General features: G+C 47.6%; 1 protein-coding gene across 10 annotated transcripts in view; it reads left to right on the top strand.

Annotated features, from left to right (window-relative positions):
• The first annotated feature begins 13,342 nt into the window (after nt 1–13,342).
• LOC118704350 (spermatid perinuclear RNA binding protein) overlaps nt 13,343–14,619 on the top strand; it is a 144,148-nt gene continuing 142,871 nt past the window's right edge. For 8 of the 10 annotated variants that reach the window (XM_036411876.2, XM_036411886.2, XM_045572054.1 and 5 more), the window contains exon 1: nt 13,344–13,495. The gene's annotated coding sequence lies outside the window, so the exon portion shown is untranslated. Of the gene's footprint in view, nt 13,496–14,619 lie in introns of all 10 variants that reach the window. The other 2 variants (XM_036411887.2, XM_036411877.2) reach the window with 2 other exon arrangements.

Raw genomic sequence — 14,619 nt, 5'->3', positions numbered from 1 at the left:
CAACAGGTTGAGAACCACTAGCAGGGTCACCTAAGACCATCGGAAAACACAGATATTTACATTATGATTCATAACAGTAGCAAAATTACAGTTACGAAGTAGCAACGACAATAATTTTATGGTTGGGGGTCACCACAACATGAGGAACTGTATTAAAGGGTAGCGGCATTAGAAAGGTTGAGGACCACTGTTTTAGGCCTTTTTGAGTAAGGAAAGTCTGACCTGAAACCTCAATGCAGTGAACCATCCAGATGTTTGGAGGTTGCAGAACATCAAGTGCAAAGGCCCTGAGGCAGGAGCATGCTTTACGCTTGAAAAATAACAGGAAGTCCAACCTGGCCGGCGTGACTCATTGTTAAGCATCGACCTATGATCCAGGAGGTCACAGTTTAATTCCCCGTTGGGGCACATGCCCGGGGTTGTTGACTCGATCCCCATTGTGGGGAGTGCAGGAGGCAGCCAATCAATGATTCTCTCTCATCAATGATGTTTCTTTTTTCTTTTTCTTTTTTTTTAAAAATATATTTTATTGATTTTCCACAGAGAGGAAGGGAGAGAGATAGAGAGCTAGAAACATCGATGAGAGAGAAACATCGACCAGCTGCCTCTTACACACCCCCTATTGGGGATGTGCCTGCAGCAAACGTAGATGCCCCTGACCGGAATCGAACCTGGGACCTTTCAGTCCGCAGACCGACGCTCTACCACTGAGCCAAACCGGTTTCGGCTCAATGATGTTTCTATCTCTCTCTCCCTCTCCCTTTCTCTCTGAAATCAAATATATACATATATATATAAAGTTTCAAAAAAGGAGGAAGGGAAGAAGGTCATTCCTTGGACAATAGTTGTAGTAGGAAAAAGTGGTGAATAAATGTCAGAATTTGGTATATTTTGAAGGCAGAGCCAGTAGAATTTAATAAAATATGGGAGGAGAAATAAAGAAGTCCAAAGCTTTTGGCTTGAGTAATTGGGTGAATTGTGGTGCTTTTTACTGAGGAAGACATAGATGGACTGACGGAATCGCAAGTTTGTTTGGGCTATGTTGTGTTCAGAATGCCTTTTGACCTCCAAGTGAAGATGGCTGTAGGCCATCTATGTGTGGTTGCAGGTGTGGTTGCAGATAGAAATCGGAGTGTTATCAAGGGCTACATCAGAGCTTGAGCCTGGACGGTCACTTCGGAGTGAGTTTGAAATCTGAAGACTGAGCCCTGGGGCACTGCAACCTGTAGGGGTAGGCTGAGAGGGAAGATGCCGCCAGGGAGACTGATAAGGAGTGGGGACTGATAAGCTGTGTGCAGTCAGGTGGACACTTGAGGAGGACTGTGGACTCCTGAAAGCCCAGGGAGAAAGTGTTCCAGAAGAGCAGGATCGGTGTTGAATGTTGCTGAGCAGTCAGGTAAACCAAGGCAGAGAAAGAACTAGTCACTTGGATTTGGCAACATAGACCTCACTGGTGATCTTAAGATTAAATGGAGCAGCCGAAACCGGTTTGGCTCAGTGGATAGAGGGTCGGCCTGCGGACTGAAAGGTCCCAGGTTCGATTCCGGTCAGGGGCATGTACCTTGGGTGGGGTCACATCCCCAGTAGGGGGTGTGCAAGAGGCAGCTGATGGATGTTTCTCTCTCATCGATGTTTCTAACTCTCTATCCCTCTCCCTTCCTCTCTGTAAAAAATCAATAAAATATATATTTTTTAAAAAGATTAAATGGAGCAGAGGCTCCGATGGCTGGAGGAGAGAATAGGAGTGGCCGGAGGAGAGAATCGGATAATTGTAGAGAAATTAGGGTGTGTGTGTGTGTGTGTGTGTGTGTGTGAGCCTGCACGTGCCACGCAAATATTTAGCTGAGAAAAACTGGAGAATATTTGTATGTTAGTGGAAATAATTTGCTAGAAACGTAGAATGACCAATGATGCAGGAGAAAGGGGGACAGTTGCAGGAACAGAGGGCATGTGATCTGGTGAGCACGTGGAGCAGGTGGCCTGGGTAGCAGCAGGGACAATGCTTCCATTGTGTCCAGGGGAGGCAGAGCATATGGGTTCAGACGCAGGTAGATTGCAAGATCTGGCTTTAGGAGAGTGCGGAGAGTCAGGAGGCATTTGGAAAGTAGAACAAGGAATGAAAGACTTTAAAGCATCTCCCAGGGAGACCGTCTCTTATCTGCACCTTTGCCGGACACCCCGTCTGTGCAGGGCCTGCTGCCAGGCCAAGGGGCTCACCGATGACTCACCCAGTATTCTGGCTGATGAGAGAAGTTCACGGTCTCAGAAGGGACACAGACCTGTAAACTGGCAGCCCTGTGCTAATAATAAAGACGTGTACAAAGTGTTTTTGAGAACAAAGGGTGTGAGTAACTCTGCCTGGAGGGGTCAGAGAAGGCTTCTGGGAGGTGAAATTCAAATGAGGCTTCCAGGAGGAGTGAACTTGATCAGGCAGCCTGGGGGCGGAAGGTCGTTCAAGGTGAAAGCCACAGAAGTGAGAACGACCCTCTTACTGCTTTTCTCTCTGCTCCACCTGCTCTCGTCTCTTTCCCCTCCCCCTCCCCAGTCCCAAGCTGCTGCCTCGCAGGCTTTTTCAGTTCAAGAGGAAATTTTTCTCTTTGGAAAGTTTAATACACTTCCGTTCAGCCTGTAACCGAGTCATGGCAAAGGTGTGTTTCACACTTAAACGCCTCAGATGTTATTTTTTGCTCTTGAAGAACAAGCTATTTTTAAAGAAACCCAAACTGCCTGGGACTCAGCATGACAGTTTCTGTGACCTGTTTCCAAGGAGCGGGCTTTGGAAAGAACACAGTGACCAGCGGTGGCGGAATCAGAGGGCCCGCCGGTTTTTTCCTCTAAACGTTTCCATGAGCCAGTGAGCCGTGTCACCTGCCTGTTTCATCTTGGCTGTTTGGTCTTCTGGAAAACTCCCAGGGAGCATGCACCGTGGCCCAGTAACAGGAGGAGGGGAGATGAGGCCACCACCCTCTCAGAGGTGGACCGAGATAGAAAGGATGGAGGGAAGGGATGGATGTGAGAGGGGTTTAAATGGTGCAAGGCCCTGGCCAGTGTGGCCCAGTAGTTGAGGGTTGACCTATGAACCAGGACGTCACAGTTTAATTCGTCAGGGCACATGCCCGGGTTGTGGGTTCGATCCCCAGTAGGGTGCATAGGAGAGGCTGACAATGATTCTCTCTCATCATCAATGTTTCTCTCTCTCTTTCCATCTCCCTTCCTCTCTGAAATCAATAGAAATAGATATTTTTTAAAATGGTGCAATGAGCAAGGAAAAATTCATGTACCCGTGCTTTAGAAGTGTCATTGTGCCCATCTATGTATTGGGTCGGCAGCTAAGTAATTGCGGGTTCACACACATATGGCTTCAGTTGAATTTTTAGGTTTGCAGACGTAGTACAAATGTAAAACACATTTTGTTATTTGGTAGTTGGCTATTCAGCTGTTAATCAGTGAAAAAAGTTTTTTGATCTGTTTTGTAGTTTTCGTTTGGCGTTCCTTGAAAAATGGAAAATCAAAAGGAACATTTTCGTCATGTTTTGCTTTTTTATTTCCACAAGGGAAAAACGCATTGCAAGCTCATAAAAAGTTATGTGCTGTTTATGGTGATGAAGCCTTAAAAGAACGGCAGTGTCAAAATTGGTTTGCCAAATTTCGTTCTGGTGATTTTTCACTCAAAGATGAAAAACGCTCTGGTCGTCCAGTTGAAGTTGATGACGCCCTAATCAAAGCAATAATCAATTCGGACTGTCACAGTACAACACGTGAGATTGCAGAGAAGCTTCATGTATCACATACATGCATTGAAAATCACTTAAAATAACTTGGCTATGTTCAAAAACTCGATACATGGGTTCCTCACGAACTGAAAGAATCACAGTTAACGCAACGCATTAGCAGCTGCGATTTGCTAAAGAAACATAATGAAAATGATCCATTTTTAAAACGACTGATAACTGGCGATGAAAAATGGGTTGTTTACAACAATATCAAGCGGAAAAGATCGTGGAGCAGGCCAGGTGAACCAACTCAAACAACATCAAAAGCTGATATTCATCAAAAGAAGGTTTTGTTATCAGTTTGGTGGGATTACAAAGGAATTGTCTACTTTGAACTCTTACCACCCAACCGAACGATCAATTCTGATGTCTACATTGAACAACTAATGAAATTAAACAATGCAGTTGAAGAAAAGCGGCCCGAATTGACAAATCGAAAAGGTGTTGTATTCCATCATGACAATGCAAGGCCACACACATCTTTGGTCACTCGGCAAAAATTAATGGAGCTTGGTTGGGATGTTTTGCCACATCCACCATATAGTCCTGACCTTGCACCATCTGATTACTTTTTGTTTCGATCTTTACAAAACTCCTTGAATGGTAAAAATTTCAATAATGATGATGATGTCAAATCGTACCTGATTCAGTTTTTTGCTAATAAAAACCAGAAGTTTTTTGAACGTGGGATTATGATGCTGCCTGAAAGATGGCAAAAGGTCATTGATCAAAATGGGCAATACATTACAGAATAAAGTTATTTAGTTCCATGAAAAAATTGTCTTTGATTTTCTTTTAAAAATCCGCAAGTACTTAGTTGCCGACCCAATAGCTTGCCTCTTCCCTGTGTGGGCCCCCAATTCCTTCCACTCCTGAGCACACATAGCATTCCTCAGAGTCTGTACCTCCGCCCCCTTGAATCTGGCCCGTGACTACGTGGGCAGTTTAACACAGGGTAAGTGACTATGGGCCAGTCCTAGGACTAGTCTTTAAAAGTTATTTATTTATTTATTTAGTGTGTGTGTGTGTGTGTGTGTTTAAGTTTTTATTGATTTTTGAGAGAGAGGAAGGGAGAGGGAGAGAAAAACATCGATGTGAGAGAGTAATATCAATTGGTTGCCTCCTGTATGCCCCCCACTGGGGATCAAGCTCACAACCCAGGCATGTGCCCCAACCCAAAAATCGAACCCAAGACCCTTGGGTGCATGGGACAACACTCCACCAACTGAGCTACACCAGCCAGGGTCACTTTTAATCTAGATCCGTCCCTTCTTCTTCCTTAATCCCACTTTTCTTTCTCATGCCTTTGACTTACTGAAGTAACTGGATCCATTGTCCATAGAAGAGTCCACCTTCTGAATTTGGCTGATTGCTTCCTCCTGGTGTCCTTTTCTTATACCTCTAGCCCCTGCATACACTGGAGGTGATAAGTTTTATTGAAAGCCTTCATTGGATTCAGGTTACAGCTTTTTGGCCAGGTTAGAGGTGCTGTGTACTTCAGAACGCGGCTCACCAGGAGGCACAGAACCTGTGTTCCTCTCATTTCTTGTGAAGCTCACATTTATCAGAGGGTATTGGTGGGGACACCCTTTTTCTTCATTGAAAAGTTTCTTATCAATCCTTCATTCAAAGGTTTTACCATGTATTATGACTGTGGCCTAAATCAGGTATATTATTATGAGGGTTTGCAAAATGGTGATGATCTAATTTTAGTATTTCTTCTGACTTATTAGGTAAAATTCTGCTTAGTAAAAGAGCTGTCTCTTAACTCTAGGGCTAGGTGGTTCCCTTGAAATATAGTTCACAATGGAAGGCAGAAAAAAGACTTACTTCTTTTTCTCTTTTTATAAAAAGAAACTATAGTTTTTATGAAATTTCTAGGAGAGAATTGAAAAGGCGAAAGATTTATGCGATCTGTAGAGAAACCAGAGTATTCTAGGAGAGAATTGAATAGCAATGTTGATAGTTCCAACTCAGATTTAAAATTGTAAGTTTTTTTTAAACTTAACTTGTTTGATATTATACTTGTAACCCTTTTGTCTTGAAAATCTGGGGTTCTAATACCATTGACGTAATTACTATAACGTTTTATTCCACGAGAGACATTTTTAAATAGCAATACTATAATTATTACTATTAACAACAATAAGACTGTTGAGATAAGTTTAAGATTTCTTCGTGTCCTCCCTGCCCCTATATTCTTAGAATATATCTCATGGAAGTACTTTGTTTTAAGGGGTCAGTTGAATTAATTCATTTTTTTTCTGTATGGTCATGTTGTCAACTTCATATAAAGTTATGTTCTTGTTTTTCCTTATTTTTCATTTTAGGGAGTTTTAAAAATATATTTTATTGACTTCAGAGAGGAATGGAGAGAGAGAGAGAGAGAGAGAGAGAGAGAGAGAGAGAGAGAGAGAGAGAGAGAGAGAGAGAAATGATGAGAATCATTGATCGGCTGCCTCCTGCATGTCTCCCACTGGGGATTGGGCATGTGCCCTGACCAGGTATTGAATCCTGACCTCTTGATTCATAGGTCAACTCTCAACCACACAGCCACGTTGGCTGGGCGGGATTATTTTCAAATGTATATGATTTAAGTATTTTCACGAATCACTTATGGATAACGAGGCTCATTCAGAGAAGCTACACCCCTAATCCTTTCCCTCCACTCTGTTCTCTTTCTTCCCCATAGAAACCAGTTTAAAGTTTGGTTTCTCAACCCCGACACTAGTGGCATTTTGGGCCAGATTATCCTTTGTTATGAGGGAGCGGGGGAATGGCTCCTGTGTATTGTAGGATGTTAGCACGTCCTTGGTCCTTATCCACTAGATGCCAGTTACAACTAAAAGTGTCTCCAGACATTTAGCAATCTCCTGGGTGGCGGTTTGGGGGCAGAAGTGCCCCTGGTTCTGAATTACTGTTTTAAGAGGAACAATTTCTTACTGGAAATTCTGATTTCCAGTCTAAGATATTTGCATTTAAGGTTAAACTTGTCACTTTAGGCAATTAATCTGCACCAAAGCAAGAACTAAAATTTGGGCATCAGGATTCATTTACAAGGTGGCTGTCCCAGTGATCCAGAATATGCTTATATTATTATTATTTGTAGATTGTAACTGAAACTGATACACTTTTAAAAATATATACTTTTATTGATTTCAGAGAGGAAAGGAGAGGGAGAGATAGAAACATCAATGATGAGAGAGAATTATTGATTGGCTGCCTCTTGCATGCGCCCCCTATTGGGGATTGAGCCCTCAATCTGGACATGTGCCCTTGACTGGAATCGAACTCTGTGCCCTTGACTAGAATCGAACTCTGTACCCTTCAATCCACAGGCTGACACTCTTTCCTTGGAGCCAAACCAGCTAGGGCCCGACACACACTTACAAACTTCTCTTAGAACACGTGGACCCTAAAAATATGTCCACCCAGACACCCCGACACTTCGGCACGCTCCCTAGTCTGCAGAACGGCAGGGCTGGGTGGTTTCCGCAGAGCCGCCCTGCTGTCTGGATGCTTTCTTATTCTAAGACTCTAGAAGCTGGCATTTCAAACTGGGGTGGGCCGCACCATGATGGAGAGCACCAGGTCGAACCCCCGGTCTTCAGCTTCTCAGCTGTGTGATGTAGCGCACATCACTTACCTTCCCAGAGCCGGCGTCTCCTCGACTATAAATTAAGATGAACATTGTGTTTACTTCGTGGGAGTGTTTCAGGGATTAAAGACATAATGCGTGTTTAAGTGCATAATATACTGTGTGGTGTATAATAGGTGCTTAGTAAACGTTGGCGAGGTAGCGGTTCCAGGAAACGCTCAGAGCGCCAGGCGGCTGCAGGAGCCTAGTCCTACAGTGTGAAAGCATTACTTCAAGAGTTAGGAAAGTAGGCTTTACCTTTTTCTTCTAAAGGGAAGTCATTAAAAACATCATGTTCCCGTTAAAACAAGCATGGGAATGAAAGGTGAAATGTGCATGGGTTTAAAAGATGAAATGTGGGACTTCAAAGAAACGTTGTGCTTGAGGGGGAGTGGGTTTGGGCCTTCTCCCGAGAACTCCAGGGAGAGACTGTGTCCTCTGATGGGGAGGACTCTGGTGGGACAGTTTCAGCAGCAGCAGCAGCTCTGAGTTATTCTGCATCGTGGACTGATAGAAATTAAATAGTAGATATTACATCACAGACATAAGGTAGTGGAAGAAATTCTGTAGAAATCGGGGAATTCCTGATCAGGAATCCCTATTCTTCTTGTCCAGTCCTCTCCTTCCTAATTGCTTTGGGCTTGTTACCCAGGGAAGAGGCACGGGAGAGCTTTCTGGGTATTCATTCAATAAACATTCATCGAGTGGCTACTAGAAGCCTGGCATCTAAGGGACACAAAGAAAGCCAATCAAACACACCTTCTGCTGATTATCAGTAGCTACCGTAGCCTCAGTAAGGGAACTGAACTGGGGAGGTTGGGGTTTGGAGGAAAGAGCTGCAGTTAACGGGCAGTTGGGTAGCATGGGAGAAAGCCAAACCGAGATGCTGAGTGGGCCGATGAGTGAGCGTTCCAGAGCATCGTTCTCACTGGGACTTTTAGACAGCCATGGTGGAGTTTGGGTAGTCATCCTGACACTCACTGGGGGGAAGCCAGATGCCCTGCAATGCACGGACACCATTGCACAACGTTGGAATGTCACACTGCACATGGACATAGGAGAACGTCCTGTATATCATTATGTGTGCCTAACAACTAAGTTCATTTTTCATATAAAGACAAAGTATGTCCTGGTGTGATTTTAATATTCCAGGGAGGCAAATACTATGCAAAGTGAGTGAAGATTATACCTTGTTGTGTTCAGACTCTACCAAGTGTGATTTGCCATTTCAGAGAGTCACATCAGCAACAGTGATTCCATCATGACATTTGAGTCTTCAATGGGCACCTATAGCTGTTTCCTTTGGGGCAGTGCTTCTCAAAATGTCAGGTACACATGGTTACCTGGATATCACCCTTCTGCCCCTCCCTCCCTGTCTCCCTCCCTCCCCTCATTTTCCCCTAGAAAATGGAAGAGACTGTCTGGGTAATAATGGAAAGAGCCCAGCGGGGAAGGTGAGGGGCAGATTAAGGAGTGAGGTTCCTCAGAGGGGAGGAAAAGCCGGCATCGGGACACAGTAAAAGGACCTGATCTTTGTGGAGAGGAGCTGGTTTTGGTAAAAGGAGATGAGGAAGAGAGAATAGCTGAAGATGCAGGCAGATTTAACATGATGGCAGGAAGTTGAGGGATGTCACATCCCCTGTGTCCCATCCCTCACCCACAGCATGACTAGCCACCTCTCTGTCTTCAGCTTCTTTTGCTAGAGCTCGCCTGTAGTTGGTGGAGGGCTGGGGAAATGAAAATCAGGGGACCATATGGAACTCCACTATGTCCCAGGACAAGTGCATTGAAAAACAATATACAAGTAAATTATCATTACTGCTACCACTAATTGTTAGGATTGTTCTTCTAGGTCAGCCTGATCGATAGGACTTCTTGCAATGATGGTGATGTTTTATATCAGCACCATTCGATGTGATAGCTATGGAGCACTTAAGACATGCCTAATGTAACTGAGGAATGCATTTTGAATTTTATTTAGTTTTAATTAATTTAAATTTAAATAGGATCGTGCAACTCTACCGATACAATAGACACCAGCCACAGGTGTTTTCTGCCCCTGTCTCAGTGTGGTTCTTAAAGATGTCATTTAGCTTAGGAGTCAGACCCGAGTCCAGTTTCAGCCGTGCCCTTTCCTGGCCCGGTGGCTTTGGGTAGTTCCTTCCCTTCTTTGGGCCTCAGTGTCCTCTATTTCCTTCTCTCAGGTGAGGGCGGGGGGTGGGGGGGAGTGTAGGGAGTAAAATGAACTGAGGTGTAAAGGCACTTGGAGCTGTGAAAGGCTTCTCTTGGCTCATGCTGGGGAGCCAACCCACCTCCCATTTCAAGGTGCCTTTCTTGAGAATGGCTGAGCCAAAGATATGCTCCCCAAAATGTCTCTTCAGATCCCCCCCTCCCCCTTGGCTGCTCCCTTCTCTGTAGGTTATTCAAGGTTATTTGATTAATGTGTGTCTCTCCCACTGGCCTCCAGCCCCGGGAGGGCAGGGCTGTAGAGCTGTTTGCTTGCTTTTGCATCCCTGGGGGATGTACATAGCGGGCTCTCAGTAAATCTTGGTGCAGTGAAGGGATGAAGCAGGAAGCACTGGTGCTTGAATTTAGTGTTAATCCAAAACTCACCGAGCTCTAGAATTTTACAACATCTATTACCTTCCCCTGTTAATAAGGGTGGAAATACTGGAAAAGACCCAAATATTTAACACAGGGAGTTGGCTTAATTAAATGATTCTTAAGATACAACACTATACAAAAGAATATTCAGTGACATAAAAGAGGTGTATTTACTTTATATTGTTAAGTGAAAAAAGAAATCTCACTTTGTAAAAGTTACGTATTGATATGCATGGGAGAAGTTTGGAACAATAGACACAAATATACTAACAGTGATTGCTATTGCTGAGTGGGATTAGGAGGTGGTACATTTATTCTTTTTTTCTCTTTTTTTTTCTTTTTTCTAAAACACATATTTGATCTTTTTAGGAAACGTACTTAACACATTGCAGGCAGATCACTGAGCATTCTTGTGTTTTCATATTACACAGTGTTTTACATAAATGTTAAAGGCACGCCTTAAAATTAAATACCCATTGCATTTTGAAGTATTTATTACATGTTCTTACAAACTAATACCTTTTTAAAGTATGATACTTTGTAAAACGTTTTTGTACTCATTCAGTAGAGACTTATCTGGCCACTGGGTAAAGCTTAGCAATAAAATTAATGGTGCGCAATGTGTTAATATATCCAGAAAAAGCAAAAATACAGAGCAGATTTGTGGTTGCCTATGGCTGGGGGTGGGAATAGGAATTAATAGTAAATAGGTGTGAGGGATTTTATGGGGCATCTGTAAAAGTTCTAAAACTGATTTATATTGATGTTGCTTCACTTGGTAAAGTTACTAAAAGTCCTTGACTTGTACACTTGAAAAGTGTGAAAAAAATATATATATATAATATCTCTAAACATTTTAAAAATTTATTACCTATGTGTGTTTTTGTTGTTGGTTAATCCTCACCTTAGGATATTTTTTCCCATTGATTTTTAGAGAGGGTGCAAAGGAGGTTGAGAGACAGAGAAACATCGATATGAGAGATACATTAATTGGTTGCCTCCCGCATGAGCACCAACCAGGGCCGGGATTGAGCCTGCAACTGAGGTACATGCCCTTCACCAGAATTGAACCTGCGACCCTTCAGTCTCTGGGCTGATGTTCTAACCGCTGAGAAAAACTGTCTAGGGCTGTAAGTATTCTTTAAAAAATTAAAACAATGCAGTATTTAAGGTCCCCCATCCCACACCCAATTCCACTTTCTAGGCATAATAGTAATAATTGGTGTTTATTCCTTTCTGACTGTTTTCTATGCAGAATCCAAGTAGTACATTATAGATATGTAATTTTCTGCAACTTTTCTTCCTTCTCTGGACATACATGGTAGGACATGAAAACTTCACAGTAGTTGCTCTGGGAGGTGGAATTAGGGGAAGAGGCAGTTGAGTGGGGGGCAGGAAGGGAGAGGCACACTTGAAATTCTACTTTACTTTTGTATCATTTATTAATACATGCTTTTGTCAGGAATGTTAGAGTTATAAACTCAATTAAGATATTGGAATATGAGATACTACTGAGTACTTAATGCTGTACAGTCCTCCTGTTTAAAAAAATGTTTGTAATTTTCCAAGTCCCAGGCACCATACTGAGTATCTGAGATACATTGTTTCATTGAATCTTTCTAACAACATCTATGAGGTATTATTCAGTGATATGGTCCCATTTGATAGATGAGTGAACTAAGACCTAGGACTGATTTTCCAAGGTTCCACAGGTAGTGTGCACTGACCTTTATACTGTGGCATCCATTCTCCCTCTAGCAAATTCATGTTCTGCCTGTAAAGCCCAGCTTTAATGACCTCATCTCCTGTGCCTGTGTGGTCCTGCCTAACCCACTCAGGTAGGGGTGACCCTGTCCTCAAGGTGCTTACAGTTCAGGGAGGAGACAGACAGCTAAACAATGACAATGCAGTGCCATAGAACACGTGGTTTAACAGGCCATGTGCAGAGCAGAGGGAGTTTAGATAGTGTGTCTGAAGCAGCCAAGCAGCTTCGGAGAGAGTATGTTCTGAGTTGACTGATAAGAACTGCAAGAAGTTTCTCAGGAGGATTAAGGAAAGGTGTGTGGGTAGCTCGAGATGAGGAGAGGGTGTGGAAGGGGATTTGCCACTCAGCACCTGGCTCAGGAGGCTCAGAAGTGGTACAAACCTGGGCATACGCTGGCAAGTACAATTCTGAAGGGCAGTGTGGCTGCAGGGTCAAGTTGGCCTGGAGGAGGGGCGAAGGGAAAGGCTTGCACCTTGAAACTTAACACCAGATCACCAAAGCTTTTTAAAATATTTGAGTCTGGTGTATTAGAAAGATGGGAAAAGGCTTGGAGGGGACTCTTGTTGGAGATCCCTCCTGGACCCCAGCCTTCCCAACTCTCCGTGATGAAGTCATTCTGCCCCAGACTGGGAACTTCTTTAGGGCAAGGACTTGCCTCTTCTGCCCGTGCATTCTAGAACCCAGCACAGCAAATCTTCGTATCTTCCCCAGAACCACCTGGGTAGCGTTCAGCCAAAGTCTGACCCATCTATAAGGAGGTCAGAGAGGCCCTGGACCCAAACTCAATCCAGAGGGGTCCATTCTGGTAGGAGAAGGAAAGATGGTTACTAAGTTGTAGCAACTTCTGTTCCGTGCCTCTATGTGCTAGGAGAATTCACAACCTATTATTGCCTTTTCCCATCTTTCCAGCAGCTCTTAAATCGGAATCATTGTCCCAGCTTCTCCGACCAAGAAACTGAGGATCAGAGTGGTCCTGTAATCGGTCAAGGTCACACAGCTGGTAAGTGTAGGAATGGAGATTGGGATCTCTTCTCCACCTGGAGAGGCACTGCACGCAGCTCCTACTTTGTTTGCGTAGCGGCTGGGGTTGGGGTGGGGGGTGGGGGAGAGACACCCCATTCTGGGATGTGGGGATTTGGAACCAGGCTCGTCGCGGCGGCCCCAGGGCCGCTCCCAGATTCGGAAGATACGAAGTTTCCGTGCATTTCGATGGCTTTCCTTACGCAGCTGTTCCCCGCTCCGCAGCAGTTACGCCGCTAGCGCAGCAGGGCTCAGGTGCTGCAGCGGGCGGGGCCCCGGCGCCGGCAAGAAGGCTGGGACGCAGTTTACGTAAGCGTCCGCTCGCAGGTGCATGCGGCCGCCACCCGCGTGCACTCCCTGCGCGTCCCCAGGTGCGCAGTTGGCGCAGGCGGCGGGCGCTGGCCGGCGCTCTCAGGTGCGGCAGAGTGCGCGTGGAGGGGGCGCACGGCGAGCAGGGGGGCGGGCTTTCCGTTCCCCAGCAGCCGCGGGGCCCGCCCCCCGCCCCGGCCAATCGGCGCGCTCGGCGGCGTCACGTGCTTGCCGCCGCTACCGCCGGAGCGGAGACCAGAGCCGTGAGCGCCACCAGGGCAGCAGCCGCCGCCGCTGGGCTGAGAAGCCGGAGACGCGGGCTGACGAGGTGGCGGCGGCGGCGGAGCGGGAGCGGGGACCGGGCGCGGGCCGAGCGCGGCGGCGCGGGTAGGCTGCGGCGGCGGGGCCGGCGCCTGCGCGGCGGGCCGTCCCGGGCGGCGGCGGGCGGGCGGCGGCGGGCGGCGGTTGAGGCGGCGGTTGAGGCGGTTGGCGGAGCCGGCCGGGCCCCGCATTGTTTGTTGTGCGTTCTTAGCAGCGGCGGCCGGGGCGGAGAGCGCTCCCGGTCCCCGCGGCTCCGGCTTTGTGGCCGCCGCCGCCGCAGCGCCCGGCCGCTCGGCAAGGGCAGCGGCCAGCCCTCTCCCCGGTGGGGACGGGCGCCGGCCCCCAGCGAGGGGAGGGAGGGCGTGGACCGCGGGCACCGGCGCCGGGGGGTCTGGGTAAGCCCGAGGGCGAGGGGCTCCGGGCAGGTGCTGGAGGACATTGGGGACAGGAGCCGGGGTGGGGGTTGCAGGGGGGCCGCGAGGGGTGCGTGCTGGTTCGGGGGAGCCTTGTAGGTGGAGGGTTCCGGCCCTACGGAGGGAGAGGGCCTTCGGGCAGGTTCGGGCACCCGCGGGGGTCGGGGCGATTGCGGGAGGGGCGGGGGCCGAAGGCGGGTGGGGGCCGCCTAGGGGGTGCGGGAGAGTGAGGGGAGCCCCGAGGGGGGCAGGGGCGAGCTGGTGGGAGGGGAGGGGACGGGGATCCCGGGAAGAGGGGAGCGGCGGCCGGCTGGGCTGCGGGTGAGGGACGGGAGGGGGGGCAGATCCGGAGCCGGACGGCGGGCCGAGGTGGAGAGAAACTGGAGGGAGTGAGACCGGGCGGGTGGGGAAATGGGGGAGGGGTCCGAGGTCTCCCCGCCACGAGGAGGGATGGAGGGAGGGAGATGGAGGGCGTTGGGCTGGAGGTGTGCGAGGTAGGCCGGAGGCCTCCGGGGACCTGAGGGGCGAGGACGGGGTCTGGCCACGAGGGCTGCAGGCGAGCCCGGAGGAAGGGAGGGAGGGGGGAAGGGAGGGAGGTGGCCGGTGGGTGAGACCCCCAGAGGGGAACCCCCAGAGGGGACCCTGCGAGGGGACCAGGCAGGCGTCCCCCTGGCAGCGGGGCTCGGGGGAGAGGGCGGAGGGGGAAGGCGAGGGGAGCCGGGCCCGAGTTGGAGGAGTTTCGGGGAGAGGAGGGGACAGTGGAGCCGGGGTGTGTGT

Source organism: Pipistrellus kuhlii, unplaced genomic scaffold (genome assembly GCF_014108245.1).
Source record: "Pipistrellus kuhlii isolate mPipKuh1 unplaced genomic scaffold, mPipKuh1.p scaffold_m20_p_43, whole genome shotgun sequence".
Classification (NCBI taxonomy): domain Eukaryota; kingdom Metazoa; phylum Chordata; class Mammalia; order Chiroptera; family Vespertilionidae; genus Pipistrellus; species Pipistrellus kuhlii.
Note: the sequence above shows the minus strand (reverse complement) of the source record. Positions and strands in the feature narration are given on the sequence as shown.